At 44.0% G+C, this 19,669-nt stretch overlaps 1 protein-coding gene across 1 annotated transcript in view; it reads right to left on the reverse strand.

The window, feature by feature from the left end:
* large2 (LARGE xylosyl- and glucuronyltransferase 2) overlaps positions 1-19,669 on the reverse strand; it is a 97,199-nt gene that overhangs the window by 56,635 nt on the left and 20,895 nt on the right. The window contains exon 2 of the mRNA XM_038700965.1: positions 3,866-3,965. The gene's annotated coding sequence lies outside the window, so the exon portion shown is untranslated. The remainder of the gene's footprint in view (positions 1-3,865; positions 3,966-19,669) is intronic.

The following is a 19,669-nucleotide window of genomic DNA, read 5'->3' on the forward strand; positions in this document are numbered from 1 at the left end:
ACACCTCTGACCTCTGAGCAGGCGGGCATTTACTGTATAACTACCTAAAATTAGCGACACAGTAAAGGCCAATTTATACTTCATGTCAAATCTACGCCAAAGCCTGATGCGCACCTCCCCAAAACTGTGATAACACACCGCGACGACACAGAACGCAAGAACTGATTAGTAGGGGAGGTGATGGTGCAGTGGATAAGACACATGCCTTCGGTGTGAGAGACCCGGGTTCAACTCCCCACTGTGACACATCTACCACTGTGTCCCTGAGCAAGACACTTAACCCCTAGTTGCTCCAGAGGCGTGCGACCTCTGACAGATATGGTCGCTTTGGATAAAAGCGTCAGCTAAATGAATAAATGTAGATGTATGTAGTAGCATCACATTTCCTCCAAACCCCCAGGAAGTGCTTCTGGCTTGAAGTTAATTCTACTAGTAGCCAAACCAGACATTTTCTCATTGGCTTACATTGTGAAAGAAGAGGCTATAAAAGGCTCAGTGTCTAGCCTACACCGCAGAAGTATAAATTGGCCTTAAAGCTGCAGGCGTTCATGTCAAAGTCTTTCATGTAATTGTGGACTTTTGTTCCCTGACTTCAGTCTTTAAGGACGCGCCTCCTCGTAAAATGGCACCACGCCTGGAGAGAAGCATTTCTTAAGGACAAATCTGTTCCATAAACTGCGATGATCATTGCTAATCAAGCACACGCAAGTACAAATGTGTGTGCGTGTGTAAAAAAAGATGGAGGTTTTACAGGTGCATCATCTGGCTTATCAAGTGGGGAAACTCTTGCTCTTCTTGTTGGTTAAATTGGGATCAAGATGCCTCCAGGAGCCGCCTACACCACTGAACTACACATGTTGGGTTAGCACACACTAACACACCCCTTCCCCCAGCTAATTCAACCAACAGCTTCACGTCTTGCTGGTGGATCCTCTCGTGCCGCGCAGACTTCAGAGGACGTTAATTCCCAAACTCTATTTAATATAATGTGCTACAGCCATGGGAGTAAAGGCGGACGGATCACAGGACGCCGCCTCTCTTATATCACACTGCCGCACAGTCAGTCTGTTTCCACAACTCCAACCAAGTCCCAGTGCCTGGGAAACGAATCCGTTTCAAGCAGCTGCTGCAGCGTGCACGTGGGCACACCAAACAGCAGGCTCTGTGTCGACACTCTGTAGATTGGGTTTTTAAAATATAATGAGTGCTAATCTGAAAGCACAGCCATTTTGCAAATGCCTTCAGGGAGTGTGCAACAAAGCAGAGGGATGGTGGGCGGTGGCAGCGAGGAATCTAGTGTCTAACATTCAATACCAGGAGGAAACAGAAGCTCTATTCCCGCCTAGTGCACTCTGATTTGGGGCGTCTCCTGCCTCTGGTCAGGTGTTCACTGCCCCAACGGTCTTATCCACTGCACGAGAAGCAGGTGAGGAAAGCCGCTGTGCTCTGCTTCTCTATCAAAGGCAGGACAGTTAAAAGCACATGCTACACCCTGCGTTTGATAGTAGTATAGGAAACAGTTAAACACATTTATTTTGCAGTACGCTCGACTGCAGCCGATCTGTAACGAGCTAACGTTATTAGCTAGCTGTATTTGTCCGACTACCCATAACAAAGCAATAATGCTTATTACACTTGCAGATCTCCAGCAGGTGTGTCTGGGGGGCAGGGAACAGGAAGTGCAGGGCAGCTGTGTGTCCACCCTGATTGGGACCTCAGTTCTACGACCGTAGTTCTTTTGCAACAACGCCATCTAGGATTGGTGGTGGTAATGCACAGCAACACAAAGGAGGTTAACCCCGTCTGCTAGAATGTGCGCAGCTGTAGGTTAACAGGTCCACATGCACATAATCAATAACTTAGGTTTAGGAACACACCATATGATCTTTAGGGTTAGGTTTTTTGGCTTTGGGGGGGGGGTTGTCAAGAGTAACAAAGCTTGCTAGCTAGCCAGCCAGCTAGCTGGCAGTATCGACGTAAACAAGGGTCCTACAAATGCAGTTCCGGTCCTGCAGCCTCTGGTACAGCAGCTACATCCTACCAAAGTCCTTTTAGGCAAGTCCTGCCACTCGGCCGCCATCTTGGCAACGCCTCCGGGCAGCTATGGACTAACAAGAACGGGCTCCTATCTAAATGAATGGGCAGAGCGCCAGATCTGCACTTTCAACGACATGAATAGAATCAGCAGTAAAATCTGATAAGAATCGCTGAAAAAGACATCTTTGCCCCAAAATAAAGTTTAAGAAGAGTTTTTTCCGACTGGTTATACTTCTACTACGCATGCGACAGCGCTTCCGTAATAGAGACCCTCACGCCGGTGGAACCACACGATTGGCTGAAATGCGTTTCCCACTTGGGAAAAAGCAGACGATTGGCTTTCTAGCAGGAGGGGTGGGACGGCCGCCATCTTTGCCGTTACGGGCTTTCCCTATACAGTTGTATTGAGGATGTGATTGAGTGGCGTGTCTCCTCCAAGTGTCTGATACTCAAAAAATAAAATAAAATAAAAAACTGAAACTTTGCCACAGTGGGTGTTATCTGCACTCCAGCTTCAGGGGGCAGTAATGAGTCCATTACACCGCACTCAAAAACGTACGAAGACAAGTGCCACAAAGATGAAACTGCTTTACTGGAAGTGTTTTCAATGTGCATTAGTTTAACAAGAGAAAAGACTTCGGGATGAAGACCATCTGCTTGGCTTCCCACCTCTGAAGGGGCACACAGCCGCCACGCTTCTGTTTCTCCTACGCAGCGAATGAGTGTTCATACAGGACGACACGACAGACTCACGAGCAGTTTCCCCAGGAGAAAACAAAAAGCACGCCAACACTGCACAATAATCTCATTTTAACAAGTCATCTAAGAACAACCAGGGACCTGATGTGATTAAGGAATCCAGGATCTGTGCTTCATGGGAAACATATTCACACAAAATATAATACTCATATATAAAAATCAAACCAAAGTCCAAATACCCCTGAATTGTGGACATAACATTGCTTACACGTCTCTATTAAACCTGTCAAACACTGAAACCTTTTTAACCACATGCACGTGAGTGATGGCTCAGAGCAGACATTTTGATTGTGACACCAGGACACATTTCAGCGATACCAGAACTGCTAATGATACTTTTCACTGATCAGATCTGAGAGTACCTCCACAGAAGAGAGGCAATGTTCATAAAATGCTAAAATTTAAGTTAATTTAAGAGCCGATTGACAGCAGAGAGTGTGAATAACACACGTCATTAATTATAAGTCGTATTCTTTGAGAACATGTACTTTACAAAAAACGACATGTACTGCAGTATTGATCTACCTATATTTCTTTAGAGAGCTTACTCCTCTGTAGAGACTCCACACTGCTGTGCTAAATTAGTTCCCACAACGCTGCGAGTGCACATTAATCATTTCCACTGCAGCTTCTGTTTCTCCTCAAGCAGAAGAAAAAAAAAAAAAAAAGCACAGAATAAAACAACCTTAATTATCAGATGACCTTTGTGTTCAACCAGGTGTTTTCTAACATGTTGAAAACTGAAGCTGCGGCACTGAAATGCCACGTTATACTTCCTTGTGTCAAAGTTAATGCAAGGAAATAAACTGCAAAAAAGCCAAAACAATAAATCCAGGGATTTTCTGCATGTGTTTCCGAACGTGTTCCTCCTGTGCAGATTTCTCAGAAACAAACTGATACCCGTTATGGTCTTTCGACCAGTTTTACACTTCACATGCAGTCATTTCTCCTCCCCGACGGTAACACACTCCCACACATTCACTGAGCGGGAAGACAAAAGGAGTGAAGAGGAAAAGGTGTCACATTTGAAGCAAAAAATAAGAAGAAAGAAAAGGCATTTGTTCCTCACCAGATTGGTAGATGTTGATCTCAGTGTGGGGAAAACTGACGGGAGAAGATGCTCAGTCGCAGTCAACGACGCCAACAGGAACCTCGGGAGAAAATCCAGTCTGTAAATAAATATAAAAATAGGTATGAGAAGACAGACGACAGGGCCGGGGGGAGATTACTGATCAGATGATAAATATACAAGATATCAAATAAAAAACGAGAAAGAGAGGAAGATGGATTTCTGATGAGCCGTGTGAACAAAAGCAACAGAGGATCAATCGAACTGTCAAATGGCAGCGAACTCTCTACTCGACTGTCATCATTAAAGTTAGATCACAAGATCTTTTTCCTAAATTTGTTTTTGTTGCCATCGTTAGCTCTCAATGCTGTATTTCTGCATCCTGTTTCACCCGTCAATCAAACACGGCAGACGGCAATCTGTTTAAAAAAAACAGAGGTGACCAAAAACCTTCGTCCACCAAGGCCCAGCGACCGTTTACTGGGGTTGGGTATCGAGAAACGGAGTTGGAATCGGTACCAAATTTCCGAGAACTGGGATTTGTGTTTGGATTCTAAACACAGGTGAGCTGATGTTCACCTTTTATACTGAAGGGAAACCAACGATGGCTACAGATGAGACGAGTCCCAGAGACGTCCCTCTAGGACAGAGACTCCTCACTTTAGAGACATGAAGGGGAGGAGGAGCGAGGAGGAAGAGGGTCACAGAGTGCTGACAAGATCTGTGGTGAAGGAACCCGATAAAATTGAAACGATGCCCAAACCTACCGTTAAAACAAAAGAAAAGGTGTTTCACTGTCAGGTGAGAAGAATAATATTAGTTTCAGCTGTTAGTGTTCATAACAGAATATCTGTGATGTATTTAGCTTAGCATCAGGACTGGAAGGAGCAAAACAATCTTCTTCAGGAATAATTCCAAGCTGCCTCCGGCCGTGTTCAGACCATCATTAGCACAAACACGCAGCCTCCTCATTCACAGTCATGAGACTGTGTTGACAAAGACAGAGGTCCTGGTGTGGAGGCCGGAGCTGCAACATAATCCATCATATATGAGCAGACGTGGTGGATAACTTTATAAGTGAAAAGGTGTATTTCTACTGACAAAATATAAAATAACTGTAGCCGTGATCACGTTCCCCGAGGTTAAAATCCAGTTTCAGAGCATTGTAATCCGCCATGCGTGGTTTTTTGTGTTACTCTAGCCACTTTCTAATTACAGTACAAGACTGATCTTTGGTAATTGAGTTGTAGACTGCGTACAGGGGCTGAATAGTGACATAAAAGGTGTAAATAAGCATAATTACAGAAGGGTTTAAACCTGCGTCCTCTCCAGCAGCCAGCAGGGGGCGACTCCAGCAGCTGCAGAAAGAAGTGTGATTGTATAAAAGTCTCTGAGAAAATGTTTCTACTTGTCAGCTGATTTATTCCCTCAGTAAACACTTTCCTGATGAGTTTATGGTCTCAGTCACTAGTTTCAAGTCTTCTTCAACACAGCATGATGTTCATTTAGTAAATTATGGTCCCATTTAGAGGAACAGAGACCAGGAAGCAGGGGGGGCTTTAGGACGGGTAATTACATTTTGTTTAAATGCAGTTTTTTGCTAGCCAAAATTAGCATCCCGGTAAATATCAGTTAACGCGAATTACGTCCAAAAAACCAATATGGTGACGGCTAAAATGCCAAACTTGAGGCTTCAAAATGGTCCACAAACCAACGGGGGACATCACGGCGGCTACGTGAGTATTTAGGTTTAAACCTAAATACAAAGAATCAAGTCCAAGTTTAGTGAATGCTCAGTGTGACAATCTGTCGACCACGATTATAAAGTTATAAAGATGATGAAGGGAAATCTTAAAGCATCAGCTTTAAAAGTGTTTTTTTTTTATATCTTTGTCTCGTTTCTGTTCCAGCATGACGATGCCCCCGTGCACAAAGCAGCTCCGTACAGAAATGCTTTCCCCAGTTTCACTGGTCTGCACAGAGCCCAGACCTCAACCCCATCCAACACCTCTGAGATGAACTGGATCTGACCGGATCAGCCAACACCACTGAAGATTTTAGGTTTGTCTGGTTTCACAATAAATAAATGATCAAGTATTCAGAGCAGCAAACGGAAAAGCTTTAATGAGCTGGACTGGATCACTTGTGTGTCAGACTTACTGAGACAAGAACATCACTGATCGTCTCTGTAACAAATGTTGAGTAAATGCTTCCAAGTCTGCAGGCCGGGCTCATTAGAGTTGACTTTTGGGAAGGTAACACTGTCGTAAGACTCTGGAGGGGGACAGCGAAGCAGATGAAGGAGCGAAGAATGGAGGGGGAAAGAAAACCCTCGGCAAAAACAGTCTCGTCTTTATTTTGTCCTGCCCGACGCTCGCTCGCTGCGTCCAGATGGCAGCTCGCCTCTGCAGCCGTACAGAACAGAGGGAGGCGACATGACGCCTGTCAGAAAGCCCTGCGAAATCCTGCCCCGGAGGCCAATCTGAGCCCGGAGCCTGTGACAAACCCTCACCGCGCATGCCGGCAGTCTAATCTGCATCCACATCAAGGAGAGCGCGGGGGGGGGGCTGGAGTCATCCTGAACCGCGGGAGGTCCGGGCTGTTTTTACTGCAGCTGATAGCGGGAGTGCTGCTGTTGTTTGTGTGCTAACGGTCCTCTGATGGCTCCAGGAGCACAGCCAGATTGGCTCGTAGTGTGAAACAACAGCAGCCATTAAAGCTGCTCAATACGACCTGGGGGAGGAGGTGGCCATCCGCCCCTGAATCAGCCCTGCTCAGCGTGAGAGCGGGTAATTTTCTTTCTGTCTTTAGCTGGCAGTAAAACAGGATCAGGGGAGATTTCAGACTCATTTACACGCACTTCACTAATCTGATTGTTCCATTCTTCTTCAAGCTGTGAAGTGATTTCTGCTTTTCTTTATCATGTTAAGAGTTTTAAGAGTTTGACAGATTTTCTGATGGATCGATTAATATGAACCATATGTACGCTTACATTGGCTCCTTGAAGGTTTTCTAAAACGTACAGATGTGCATGACGGACCCAGGAAAGTGTCCTCGTGCCTGCAAAGGATCTCTTCTCCAAAGTGTGTCAGGGCATTTGCACAGGTTACCATCTGGCTTCTCCAGCAAACCGATTTGTTAACGATGTACAGGAGAAACCCGGAGTAGAGGATTTAAGAAACCTTGACAGAGTCTAGTCTTCTCTTTACATGAGAGCGTGTGCAGGACAAAGACAGCAGAGCGGCAGGATCTACAGGAAGACCATTAAACCCGGCGGCCCGTCTCCGTCGGACTAAAACTGAAACAAAGAAGTGAGAATAAGTCTATCGCTTACTGCCGCTGTGATATTACTGTGAGATTCTGAAGTCTGAATTTTCTGCATCCTAGTAAGCGGTGTTTTGGTCAAACAGTGGTCCAGATCCTTTTGTACCAATATCACACTGTAAGAAACGGTGTTACAAGTAAATGTACTGCTTGGAAAATGTTGTCAGTATAAATCAGGAAAATGTACTTCAAAGTACTCAATGCAGAAAAATGTCCCCTATTACTGTTTACTGATTATTATTCCTTGTGCATTCATGTAAAAGCAGGAATTTCCAGCTCTAGTTGTCGAGCTGGAGCTCATTCTGAACTATTTTGTATCGACTGCAACGAATAATTATTTTCATTATGAAATCATCTGATTTTCATTGTTGACGCCTTCATAATGCTTTTTGTCCCACCAACAGTCCAAACCTCAACGTTCTTAATAAACATTCAAATAATTAAAAAAAGGAAAAAGCAGCAGCTCTTCACATTTGTGAAGCTGGAAAATTTACTTCATCAAAATAGCTGCTAATTAATTTAGCCGACTAATCGTTTCAGCTGTACTTGTATACACTGTTTTGTTATAAATTAAACTACCAATCATACTTGATAAACTACTAAAGGTGACAGATAAATGTAGTGATGTAAAAAGTACAATATCTCCCTCTGAGATGTGGTGGAGTAGCTCAAATTCTATTTAAGTACAGTACTTGAGTGCTATAATGTAATTAGTGTTACGTTTTTCCTCAGATTGCTCTGTACAATAATTAGTGTGCAGCTAACATGAAATAAAAAACAATCTAAAAAGGTGTATTTCCCATCACGGTGCAGTCCAACAGGAACAAGCTCTGACAGATAAACACTCTGCTGATTATCAAAAACGCTTTCATATCACATCTAACGAGGAGCCACAACCGTCACTGCAGCGTGTCACTTAGACTTCAGGCGTGAACACATGAAGTCTCAGACAAAAGCGGTGACAAACGTTGAAGAAATCAGCACCACAAAACACAACAGCGAGTCGCACCGGCCTGCGAGCCAACCGGCAGCTGTTTGTAGCTGCGGAGGAGGTCCGGCAGTCAGCACTGTGATGTGCGACTTTTCAAAGCAACATGACAGAAATGACAGAGCGCCGAAGAGGACGAACCGTCTGGGATCAGACTGCAGGTGCAGCCGTTTGAAAAGGTTCTAAAAGAATAGAGTACGTCATGAAGAGCAGACAGAACAGTGACGAGCCCAAACGAACGGAAAGACGGCCAACTGCAGTTGTTGGTAATGCTGCAAATTAGCATTAAAGCTAATACCATCAGTAACTTATATTGCCTTCAACATCAGTCCAGACTTCATTTAGCTCTGCTCGGCTCTTTGCAGACCAACAGGCTGCTTATTAAAGCAAAATGCCCTCAAAGACAGAGATGATGAGGATGAAGGTTCAGCTGGCTGTGTTGAGTCTCATTTACAGCGAAGTGAAGGTTTGCTAAGGCTGAGAAACGCAGTCCCTCTTTCGCCTCAATTTGTAAGATAAAGCCTGTGGTTCTCAGCATCCCACAATGCACTGGGTGACTGACACTAGCCGCTGTGCACTTTTTAAAGTAATTTCCAGTGCAGTTTTATGCGTTTCCAGAAATGTGTGTCTTGAAAGAAGAAAGTAAAATCAGCTGCTGCAGTAGAATCAAGAAGCTTTTATAAAAAGCATCTCAAACTAAGTTGATATGACCCAAGTACTGGTTTTCAGATATTTTCAAAAAACAAGAATTTAGGACTCCAAGAAAGACAGAACTATGGAGGTACAACCTTTAGGTGGAAACTTCCAACGTTGTGGTGAATTACCTGCAGATTTTTTATCATCTGTAATAATCCAAACAGACCCTGAAGGACACGTCATGCGTTAGCTGAATGCAACCGCTGAAATCACACAAACACAATGTGGTCAGGGAAATAAATAGGGATGCACCCAGATGAAAATTCTTGGCTGAAGCCGAAACCGAAATATGTACATTCACATTTTTACCCTATTTTTTTAACCACTGCATAAATTAAACAGTCAGAATGAGCTTTTTTACCCTCAGTGTTTCCACAGGATGTGGAGAGACTGTTGTGGGGGGGTCCGAGGCCCGAGAGGGTCCGGTAAAGTAAATTACATGTGTCCATTAAAAAGTAAATGGACACTCGCTCTGGGCCGCTTCACTTACCGTAAAGGCTGGAATACGTGTGCACTCCAAATGTAGGTGCAGCTATCTTAATCTCCTTCTCACAGACGAGAGACAGAAACACTCAAAGCGGTTCTTTTCTAAGAAGTCAGCCACAGATGTGCTGGGAGACAGTTCAGCAGAACAGCGTCTGCAAACAACACTTTAAAATGCTTCCACACTGTCGACATGGCAACGTAATTGTTCTGTAAAATGCAATCGGCCCGAAAGTGCTATTTTTGGCCAATTAATTTCAGTGGCCGAACATTCGGTGCATCCCTAGAAATAAAATGTGAAACTCCTGATGTTACTGACACCGTAATGGAGGACGCTTCACTGCACGAGTGTGAACACGGCTGCCTGCACAGACGCCACATGCTCGTTCACCTGCTGCCTGTGTAGGTTCTACAGTATTTCAGACAGCTCCGCAACACAAGAAATACAGCGACAGAGATAGATGGACCGTGACTGACCATAATGAAAAAGTAGATGGAAAGAGATTGTTTCCCGGATCCTTTGTTGGTCATCTGTTGTGGTTTGAAAGGTGATCTGCGCTGCGTCCTCCTCAAAAGTTCTTTCTAAAAAAAACCCACAAACACATCCATGGAGGTCACGTGTGTTTCTCTTGACCAACGCACCTCTTTGTGAACAGGGATGAATCTGAGTCCTCCAAAGATCACACCACTGTAGGAGGTGTCCTTTCAAAAGGAGGCGCATCCCCCGCCCCATCAGGCCTTTCACCGCAGGGTCCTCATCCAGAGTCCCATCAGGTTACCTCCTCTCTCCTCAGAATACGCACAGCTAGAATTTACCTGGCATCTCTGTCTCGCTCACCTGGACTAACAAACTGCGGCTACATGTTTGGTGTGAAAGTACAGCAGAAACAGCCGAGGACTCTGCTGCAGGGTGAAAAACTGACAGGGAGGAGCTGAGATAAGAAAGATTTTTAGATGAGTTTGGGGACTCCGGGAGGGATTCTAGCTTTGGTTGGAGGTGGGGGAGTGCAGAGAGGGGGGGGGGCGTCGAGAGGGGTTAAAAGCTTCAACCACACTTCTTCTCCTGCTTAGCATACAGCAATGAAAGAGGGGGAAGGGGGCAGCTAAGGGTGGATCCTCCTTTTCTTTTTTGAGGTGAGGCTCAGTGGAATAAATCTGCTGTCAGACGACACAGTTCAGAGTAAGAGAGGCTCCTCTGGTGATGGGGACAGATCAGAAAATGTCTCCACAGATAGAAAGTGTGTCATACAGGGTGTTTGGGATTCTTGGCAAAATTTTATAATCCCATTTTCTACCAAAAACCGAAACAACCAGGGTAACAGCGGCTTAGACTTAACCACAAAGAGCTGGTCAACTCTCTCTCTCTCTCTCTCTCTCTCTCAGATATCCACTCTGCATGCACAATTAACCCATCGACTCGCTCTCTGCTGCTTCAGTAGCCGGTGGAGTTGGCAGAGTATTTTGGAGCGAGCGGGGGAGAATAATGAGGTTATCATAGCATCCCTCCACGCTTCATTACTCCACTCTCAGATATCCCAGCTACATCGCCGCTACACCCAGGACACAGAAACCGAGGCTGAGCCCAGACCCGGTTGGTTATTTTCATGTCATTGACTCCATTCATGCTAACAGAGGGAACTCGAGAGCGCTGCCGTTTCCTGTCACGCCCAGCTCACTGTGGGCTTCTTCACACGTGGGTGTATGTGTGAGCTTGTGTGAATGCAAGTTTAAAGAGTAAAATGCTCCAGCAAGGTTTAATCTGACCTTGGCAAAAGATGGCAGCATCTTCCTCCTCCAGTATTATCTATGGTTTTAAAAGCGTACGGTTTTGGTTTTTCATGCTCGACTTTAACATTTTATTTTTAGTGTGATGTAGTTCTGCAAAGTGTTCCTGTGTATATTCAGTCTACTTTTAACTCAGCTTCTGCATCACACCAGACTTCCTGTATAAAGTAAGGATAAATAAGATTTTACAAAAGCCAGTAGGCCACAGCGGTTCAGCCCAACAGCAGCCACGTCGTGCCAAATTCATGACGTGAAATAACCGAGCCAAGATCACCTGTCTGATTCCGGTGCCAACGCCGGCCCAAGTGCTGCTTCCCAGTCCACTGTGGCCCCGTAAAACCTCGGCAAATCTGCCAGACTTATAACGAGACAGATGCGCCGCACATCTGGTCCTCCGGTGCCAGAACACAGCGGAGGAAAGCAACGTTCTCTCACCCTCAAATGTGACACAGATCTGATTTTTAATGTGTAAACAGAATGATCTCTGAATGCAACAGTCCTGACTCCACAAAAACAATAGCTCTCATTTGAAAGAACAAAAACGTCAAAACGGTGCATATTTAGTCATTTTTAGAGGTTCTGCTACACTTGTTAAGGTTGGCTGGACTAGTTATAGACAGACAATGTAAAAACACATTTTAAATAACCCAAAAAGTCTGTGGTCAATTCTCCTTGGTGAATAACTTTCACCATGCAAGCATTAAACTATTGAAGGAATTTAAACCGCTCTCTTTTTTCCCTCCCAGGCACCGTTAAGAGCGGCTCATTCCTGGAAGGTTGTGCGTTTATCGGACACATTCTTGTCTTTGTTTCCTCAAGGACAAAGTGAAACCATGTCAGGTGAAGAGAAATGTCCTGCTGATTACAGACACACTTTAAGCAGACATGTCACACGGTGGTGTTACGGTCACACATCAGTGTGGAGGTGAAACCTGACGCACACACCCCCAACGTGTACGCAGGCTGAACACACAACCCGCTCTGATGTTTACACACAGATTAACCTCGTCAGGCAGGTTAAGGTAAAGTAAACTTATAGCTCCTCAGAACAGGAAGTCGCTTACATACAACAAAGAGGCAAACACACGAGAACAAAATGTTCCAACAACCCAAAAGTCACTTTAGTACCGAACTGATTAGTCAGTAAATGGTTTAGTTGATCTACAGAAAATATACTTTGATAATGGAAAATAAAAGGGTTTCACTAAATGAGGAAAAGTGTCAAATGTGAAAATCTGCTGCTTTTTCCTCTCTGTTTTTACACTGAACAAAATTATAAAGGCAACACTTTTGTTTTTGCCCCCATTCATCATGAGCTGAACTCAAAGATCTAAGACTTTCTCTATGTGCACAAAAGGCCTGTTTCTCTCAAATATTGTTCACAAATCTGTCAGAATCCGTGTTAGTGAGCACTTCTTTGCTGAGATCCACCTCACAGGTGTGAGCATATCAAGATGCTGATCAGACAGCATGGTGTGCCTTAGGCTGGCCACGATAAAAGGCCTTAGGCTGGCCACGATAAAAGGCCACTCCAAAATGTGCAGTTCCATCACACTGCACAATGTAAATTTGCCTTCCCCTCAAAATAACACATTTGGACATTTTCACTTAGGGGTGTCCTCACTTTTCTTGCCAGCGGTTTAGACATTAATGACAGCTAATTTCCACTGTTATACAAGCTGTACACTCACTGTCATTTCTTCAGTGTTGTCACATGAAAAGATACAGATATTTACAAAAATGTGAGGGGTGTACTCACTTTTGTGAGATGAGAAAAGTTGATCTACAGGAGAAACGGATCTGAAAGCAACACAGAATGACAGAGCTGCACTGACTTGGTTGCTATTATATTTATATATTTTGAAATGTGACCTGAATTTTGTGTTTCCTTTTACATAAGAAAACATTTCCACCATAAATTGGTGCAGAAACACCGCCCCCCCGCTCATATATCTAAGCATGGAGGATATCTTTAAAACAGTGTTTAAGAATCTTTTCGTCTCGTTCTCGTGAACCTAATATCGCCTATCTGAGCCCCGATGTCTCCACCAGTTTTCAACACAAAGTGACGCCTTTGGTATCAGGGCTCATTTTTCTCCCAACAAAACAAACCTTTTTCTGAAATACTTCTAGGGCTGAATGAAGTTCGAGTCCAAATCTTACTAGTGTTTGGAGGCACCTGGAATCTTCTTCTGATTCATACTGTCCGTATGTTTTTGCATTTTATTTAGCTGGTATTGTTCCTGTTGTTGTTTCCTGTTAGTACGTACCTAAAGGGTGGAGGACACATTATAAATCCCTCCCAGGATAAATTGTGATTTATTCTCCAGCAGCCCAAGTCCATTTCACTCAGGCTGCTGAGTTCAGGAGCGTTGGCTACCGCATTATTTCAGAACAAGATTAACAGCTCATGTTCAGTACATTTCCAATTTTCACAGACATATAAAACCATATCTTGCTTTTTCTCTCATTCATGCTGCTCCTCCCTTCTCTCCTCCGCTACCAGCAGGCCGATCACGTTAGCTGTAACTGAGCAGTCGGGTTCATTAGCTGCTAAGATGCTTTCAGATCGAGACGACGGCGCCTTCCCTCCGTCGGCACGATGCAGATGATGAGGAAGCTTCAGCGGCCGTACGGAGAGACAAACAGGCCTTCCCTGGCTGTGCACGCCTCTCATCGTGACACACAAAGGTAGAGAGGTGTGCTCACACACTGACGAGCTGAGTCACACCCCACACAGCGAGCTATTAAAACAACAGGAGTACGCTGGTGGTGCCAGTTGACTGAGGGAGGAAGGAAAAGGCTTTCTAAAGAGAAAGTTTAGTTCACCAGCAGAGTGCATCCTCGTGTACGTGCGTTTGAGCAGTCAGAGCTTTAAATGGACTCAAGTAGTTCTGAAATGTTCTGTAGTCAAGAAACCTGGTTTCTCTAACATAGAAGTACATGTTTAAATAACTTAGAGACTCAGTAGGCTGGTCTGTAGAAGACACAGCAGACTAAAATTCAGACATATTAGCGCTGTGCCCAGGGGATGCACACATAGGATACACTAGATCAGTATCAGCAGGGTCGGGATCACCTTATTAACCACATCAGTTATCTGCCACAACGTAAGGGTTGGGTATCGAGAACCATTACCAATATTCCAAGAACCGAGGATCTCCGCTCCTGGCTGAACTCCAGTGAGCATCTTACAGCCCATCAAAGTGTCTCTGATCTGCCAGCAGCTGCTACGCCGACCGAAGGTCACCTCATTTGTTACGTCAACAAAGCGTGAAGAAGAGAGTCCTTCCGTTTCCAGTCCTGGACCGTGGCGGACCGCAGCAAACGCTCCAAAGATGGCTTAGCTTCACTAAAGAAGAGAACGACACAGCAAACTGCAACAGCTGCAGTAAGGAGGTTGGGTGCGAGAGAGGAAGCAGCTCCAACATGACGAAGCGTTCACTTAAACGCGGCGTGAATCTGAAGGAACGCTTACTCTAGTACAGAGACTCCTTTCACTTCCCATGAAGGGGAAGATGAGCGAGGAGGAAGAGGATGAAAGTCACTGAGCGCTGACAAGATCTGTGGTGAAGGAACCTGAATCGAGATTCAATAAGAACCAGAATCGATGAAACAAACGATACCCAAAGCTAGACATTATGGATCCACATTAACTACAGTTTCTCTGTTTACGACATTTAAACAAATTGGGGTTTTTAGGCCTTATGTCATTTATAAAAATGCTATCAGCAGATACCCTGAACGGTACCAGAGAGGAACAAGCTTGATCGGTGCATCCCTAATTGTAACATAGGGGTGATGTGATGACACAAATCCAAAGGCGATGTGTGTGTCTAATCCAGAGATTCTGCAGATCTATCCTCTTAATATCTCTGGGTATATTAGACCCCGGTGGAGTCGTCAGTGAACAGAGATGTTTCATGCCAATATTTGACTTTTATACGGTTTCGGGATCAAATGTGACGAAGTCCATGAACCTGTCGAGTATTTAATTACGCTGTCGGTCCAAATGCCGAGTCACACATGCACATTCACACAATATACATACGCTGCATGAAAACATTGTGCTCAGGTTATTCGGAGAAACCATTCAGGAAGTCAGACAACAATTTCCCAAAAACATCTTTTCGGCGAAGATGACTCTAGGCGCCAACATCCTCTTGGTTTTTAAGATGCCGAACGAGGGAGGAACACCCACAGAGAGCTGCAGCTCGACCTTCCTGAAATATTCAACAGTCTCAGCTTCCCCTCCTCCTCTCTCTCCCTCAGTTCTGCCTGTCACTTCTTCGGCCTGACTCAGCACCAGTTGAGAGTCTTTCCTCTGTGCCCCGTTTGTCAAACACGCCCACAGGTTCAGTGGAGAGAGGGTAAAAGACAGAGCCACTCATCTGTAATTCATTAGTTTGGTTTTTAAAAACTGTATAAATTACAGCTATATTTAAATTTCAGTGGCTTAAAGGTTTTGAGAAGCGCACTTGTGATCGGTCACGATTCAACCAATCAGTTTGTTTTGTTGGCGTGACAATGAAAGTTCATTCTGGACCTCAGAAATAGTTTATATTTAACAGAAAAGGTGTCTCAGTGAGACGTGGGTGAATGTTCTGGAACAAGCTGGAAGTGGTGGACCTCCATTTTAATCTGCTCATGATTGAAAATAAAAGCCTTTTCTTGTATTTGCAAATATTACATATTGAAAGGATTCTTTAAATAGTGCTGGGCGACGATTAAAAAAACTAAACACAATTAATGACTCATTGTTAAGTGGATTACGCACTTAATTTAAATGTACTGCTATATACACACAAAAGTTAAATAACATGTGGTTTGCAAACACTTATAAAGGTGCTTTTTACCAGCAGTAATCCCTTTACACAGCAGCAATAAAATATTTCTTGTAAACAAGAGTCCAGAGCCAGGATCAGAACATCGTAACAGGCACCTACTGAGCAACAGGTTGACGTATATAAATCGGTTCTCTTTCTGAACAGGTATCAGCAGAAGGAGCAGCAGAAACGGTCTGTTCAGTAGCAGGTGTTCCTGTTAGAGTGAGCCGCACACGCCCGCCGCCACAGTTGAACTGTCTTGAACTATTTTTACGCGACGCCCAGCACACAACATTGGAAGAGAGATTGATCCTCGCTGATTAGTTGGAGTTTTACTAATGCAGCACGCAGTGTGTAGCCGTCCACTCTGCTGTGACGTTTGTTCACTTGTCTTGCTTTTGTTTATCTGCTTCTCCCACATGCTGCATCCTGCCGAAGCCTCCCCCTGCTGCAGGCTGACCAACAGCCCCCCCCCCCCGTGACCCGTGGTTTGACAGGATGTGTATTCAGAGCCAGTGAGCAACGCACTTTCAAAAATAATAATAAAAACTGCGTTAAGATAAAATAATTGTCAGCGTTAATTAATGCATTAACGCGCCCGGCCCTAATTTTAAACCATCAGAAATATGATAACTTCTATGTAGATTTTAATAGTTTACTGTTAGTCTGAGCATTAAAAGTCAATCCGTTTGAGTTTCCAACCCTGTGATATTTCATGTTTAATTGTACATACTGCTGTTTTTTTAACTAAACGTTACATCTCTGCTCAGCAGCGTTCAGATTGATTTCCTTCCTTCCTTCCGGGCAGTAACTGGTTTCAGTTCATTTCAGTAGCTTGCAGACACTTAAAACTTCTGCTGCAGAAAGACGACCCATCCGAGTCAACATCGTGTTTCCTGTTAATTTAATTTGCCAAAGTTACATTATCATAATGTGATGCTGCAGTTGTGAGAGGAGATGACTTTTAAAAACAAATCTCTGCCTGTTGGTGCATTTGAGGACATCTCAGATTTGATAATTGGATGCTGAAAAGCTTTTATTTTTCTGTAAGAGCTGCGGGAATTAAAAAAACACCTTGTGCTTATTGTGATGGATTAAATCTCTCAAAGGAGCTTTTCACAGCTCTCCAAAATTAAAATCTGGAAACTGATCTAAAACAAAAAATAAAAATAGTATAGAGCAGGCTTGAAAATGCTCAACCCAGATCTGAACTATGCCCCACGTGTAGAGCCAAAACACGTAAAACCGCCCAACAAGTCTCACAGGTCTGATCGTCGGTGGTTTTTAATGAGACTGGACGGCTTCTGATTGGTGGGCGAGACACAGTCACGTGTACAGACACACAAATGAAGCGATTCTGTGGCCTCTTGGCAGACTTTAAAGGGGATCGAGCGGAGTGGCTTTTTGGAGAGATCATCAAAGTTTAACGGAGTCTGTGAAGATGAAGCCTGAGGCCTGCTTCCTGTCCACAAACAGCCCAGGACAGAAGAAGAAGAAGAAGAGAGCAGGGAAGGAGGCAGATAGAGGATTATATCAGGACACAGCAAACCATCCTCCATTTCATTAGACAGAGATGGACTTTGAAATCCAAAACTAGTAATGGAAATGTGTTAAAAATTTGTACTTGTCTGCCTCATATCAAAACAGCCTGCTCATACTTTACATGAAAGTCTGAAGTAAATGTGGTCTGATTGACAAAAAGATTGCAGCAGCACAAATGTAAAAAGAGAATTCAAATCTCATCCTTCACCTCTTGTTCGCAAAGGAAATGAAGTCACTTTAATAAGCCGGAACTACGTTGTTGATGAGATTCTTCTTATGTCAGACCAGTCTAAGATGATTTCCCCCTTACAAGGTGAGCAAAAAGAAATCAACAAATTCTGAAACTGGACTCAGGGGATCGACTAGTGAGGAGGAGGCGGCCCACTGGTCATACTTTCAGGCTTCGATGGCAAAATATCTTTTAAAATCCATCACCGATGCTGCCTGAGAGAACAGAGAGAACACAATCGTGCCACCGTTGGGGCACTTTCCATAACCGCCCTGTCATGTACGAATAAAGACGCAATTTACGTAACCACCCACCTCTGCAAAGACAAAAAGCCACCCCTTTAACAGAAAGACGCAGTTAGAATTTCATGTCTGAAAGGGGCATTAGACACCGTGTGCGCTTGGAGCTGCTTCAAAATAAAAGCCTTTGGTTGCAACTAGTTCTTGGAATGAAATGATAAAATACAAAATTCATAATCTCAGATTTTAATTTCTGATTTTATGCCCTTATGAGCAAGGAGACATCATTTGTCTGTGCCTTTCAAAACATTTAAAAACTGTTTTCTGATCTGGCCTCGCTATGATTAATGTTTATTAAAGTTGGCAGCCATTATTCCAGCAGCCTCTAGCAGGCTCTGTCACTTTTACATACAGCCATTGGGCTGAACACTTCTACATGCCCGTGTTCAGTTTCCGTCATAGCACCACCTGCTGACAACAGGACTTAAGCTCTGTGAGACATTTTCACGATGTGTTCCACACGTGACGTACTGGCACATAATGTGTAATAACCAACATAGGGGACACAGGAAGTGGTATTTAACTCCTTTGAGGCACGAAAAAAAAAACCCTCATGAGCCGTGTTGATGACCTCCAACACCTGCACAGCGCCAGTGCGCGTCCAGCGCTGCTTGCAGATTTCTTATTATTTTCCCAAATGAATTGCATTTTAAACGGCCTAAATGTGCTCAAAATTCTACCATGGTGAAAATGTACATGTCATGTGGCAAAATGGCCTGTGTCACTAGGACGTATACATGCATTTATTGCTCCTTTTCTGACACAGAGAAAACCCATCTTTTATTTCTGAAGCAACTTATTCTGATTACAACAAACAGCATCATGAACCAGTTAATACGAGCATCAATGCGTTTCATGACATCTTCTAGGATTTTGTCATATCAATACAAAACACAGGTTGTGTTTGTCTCCTCCTCTGTTATTAATATTCAAAACCATGTGAGGGACATCAGTCCACACAGACTGCTAACTGCGTTCATATCAGCGAGTTAAGAGAGGAAACAAAACAGGCGCCGCCACCAAAGGCCACATCGTCATCAGCTAATCCAACATCAGCTGTCACGCTGGGCCCCGGTCAGGACCTGAGCTGTCAATCAAAAAGGGACAACAAAGGCATGCTGGGAGAACAGTTCAGCTCCAGTAGAACTGACAAGCAGAGGAATAGATACGTATGGGAATATAATCACAGTACACATTACATTTATATGCAATCCGAAAGAACCGTCAGGAACAATCTGTTCTTTTTATGCCACATCTGTAAACAAACAACACTGTAAACAAAGCTGCTTTGCATAAATGACAAAATCATTTTTAACTCCAGCATTTGTGTCAGGGTGGAGTCAGGGTGGAGGAACATCCTCAGGGAGCCATGATTTATGTCAACTAGTGATGGTTTAAACAGTTGTGGTTACAAATGAAATGTAGCAAAGCAGTTCAGATAGTGTTGTGGTGAAGACCGCCCAAACCGACACCAAGTCAAGACCAGTTCCCCACATTACAGGACACACTGGACGAGATCAGAGGTGCTTCTCAAATTGATCTGAAAGATCCACATTCCCACTAAAAACCCACATACAAACACTAAGAGCTGAAATCAACTTAAGCATCTTTATTAATCTCTCCTTTTAAATG

Source organism: Micropterus salmoides, unplaced genomic scaffold (genome assembly GCF_014851395.1).
Source record: "Micropterus salmoides isolate LMB-PRFRI ecotype aquatic unplaced genomic scaffold, ASM1485139v1 Ms_hic_scaffold_6, whole genome shotgun sequence".
Classification (NCBI taxonomy): Eukaryota; Metazoa; Chordata; class Actinopteri; order Centrarchiformes; family Centrarchidae; genus Micropterus; species Micropterus salmoides.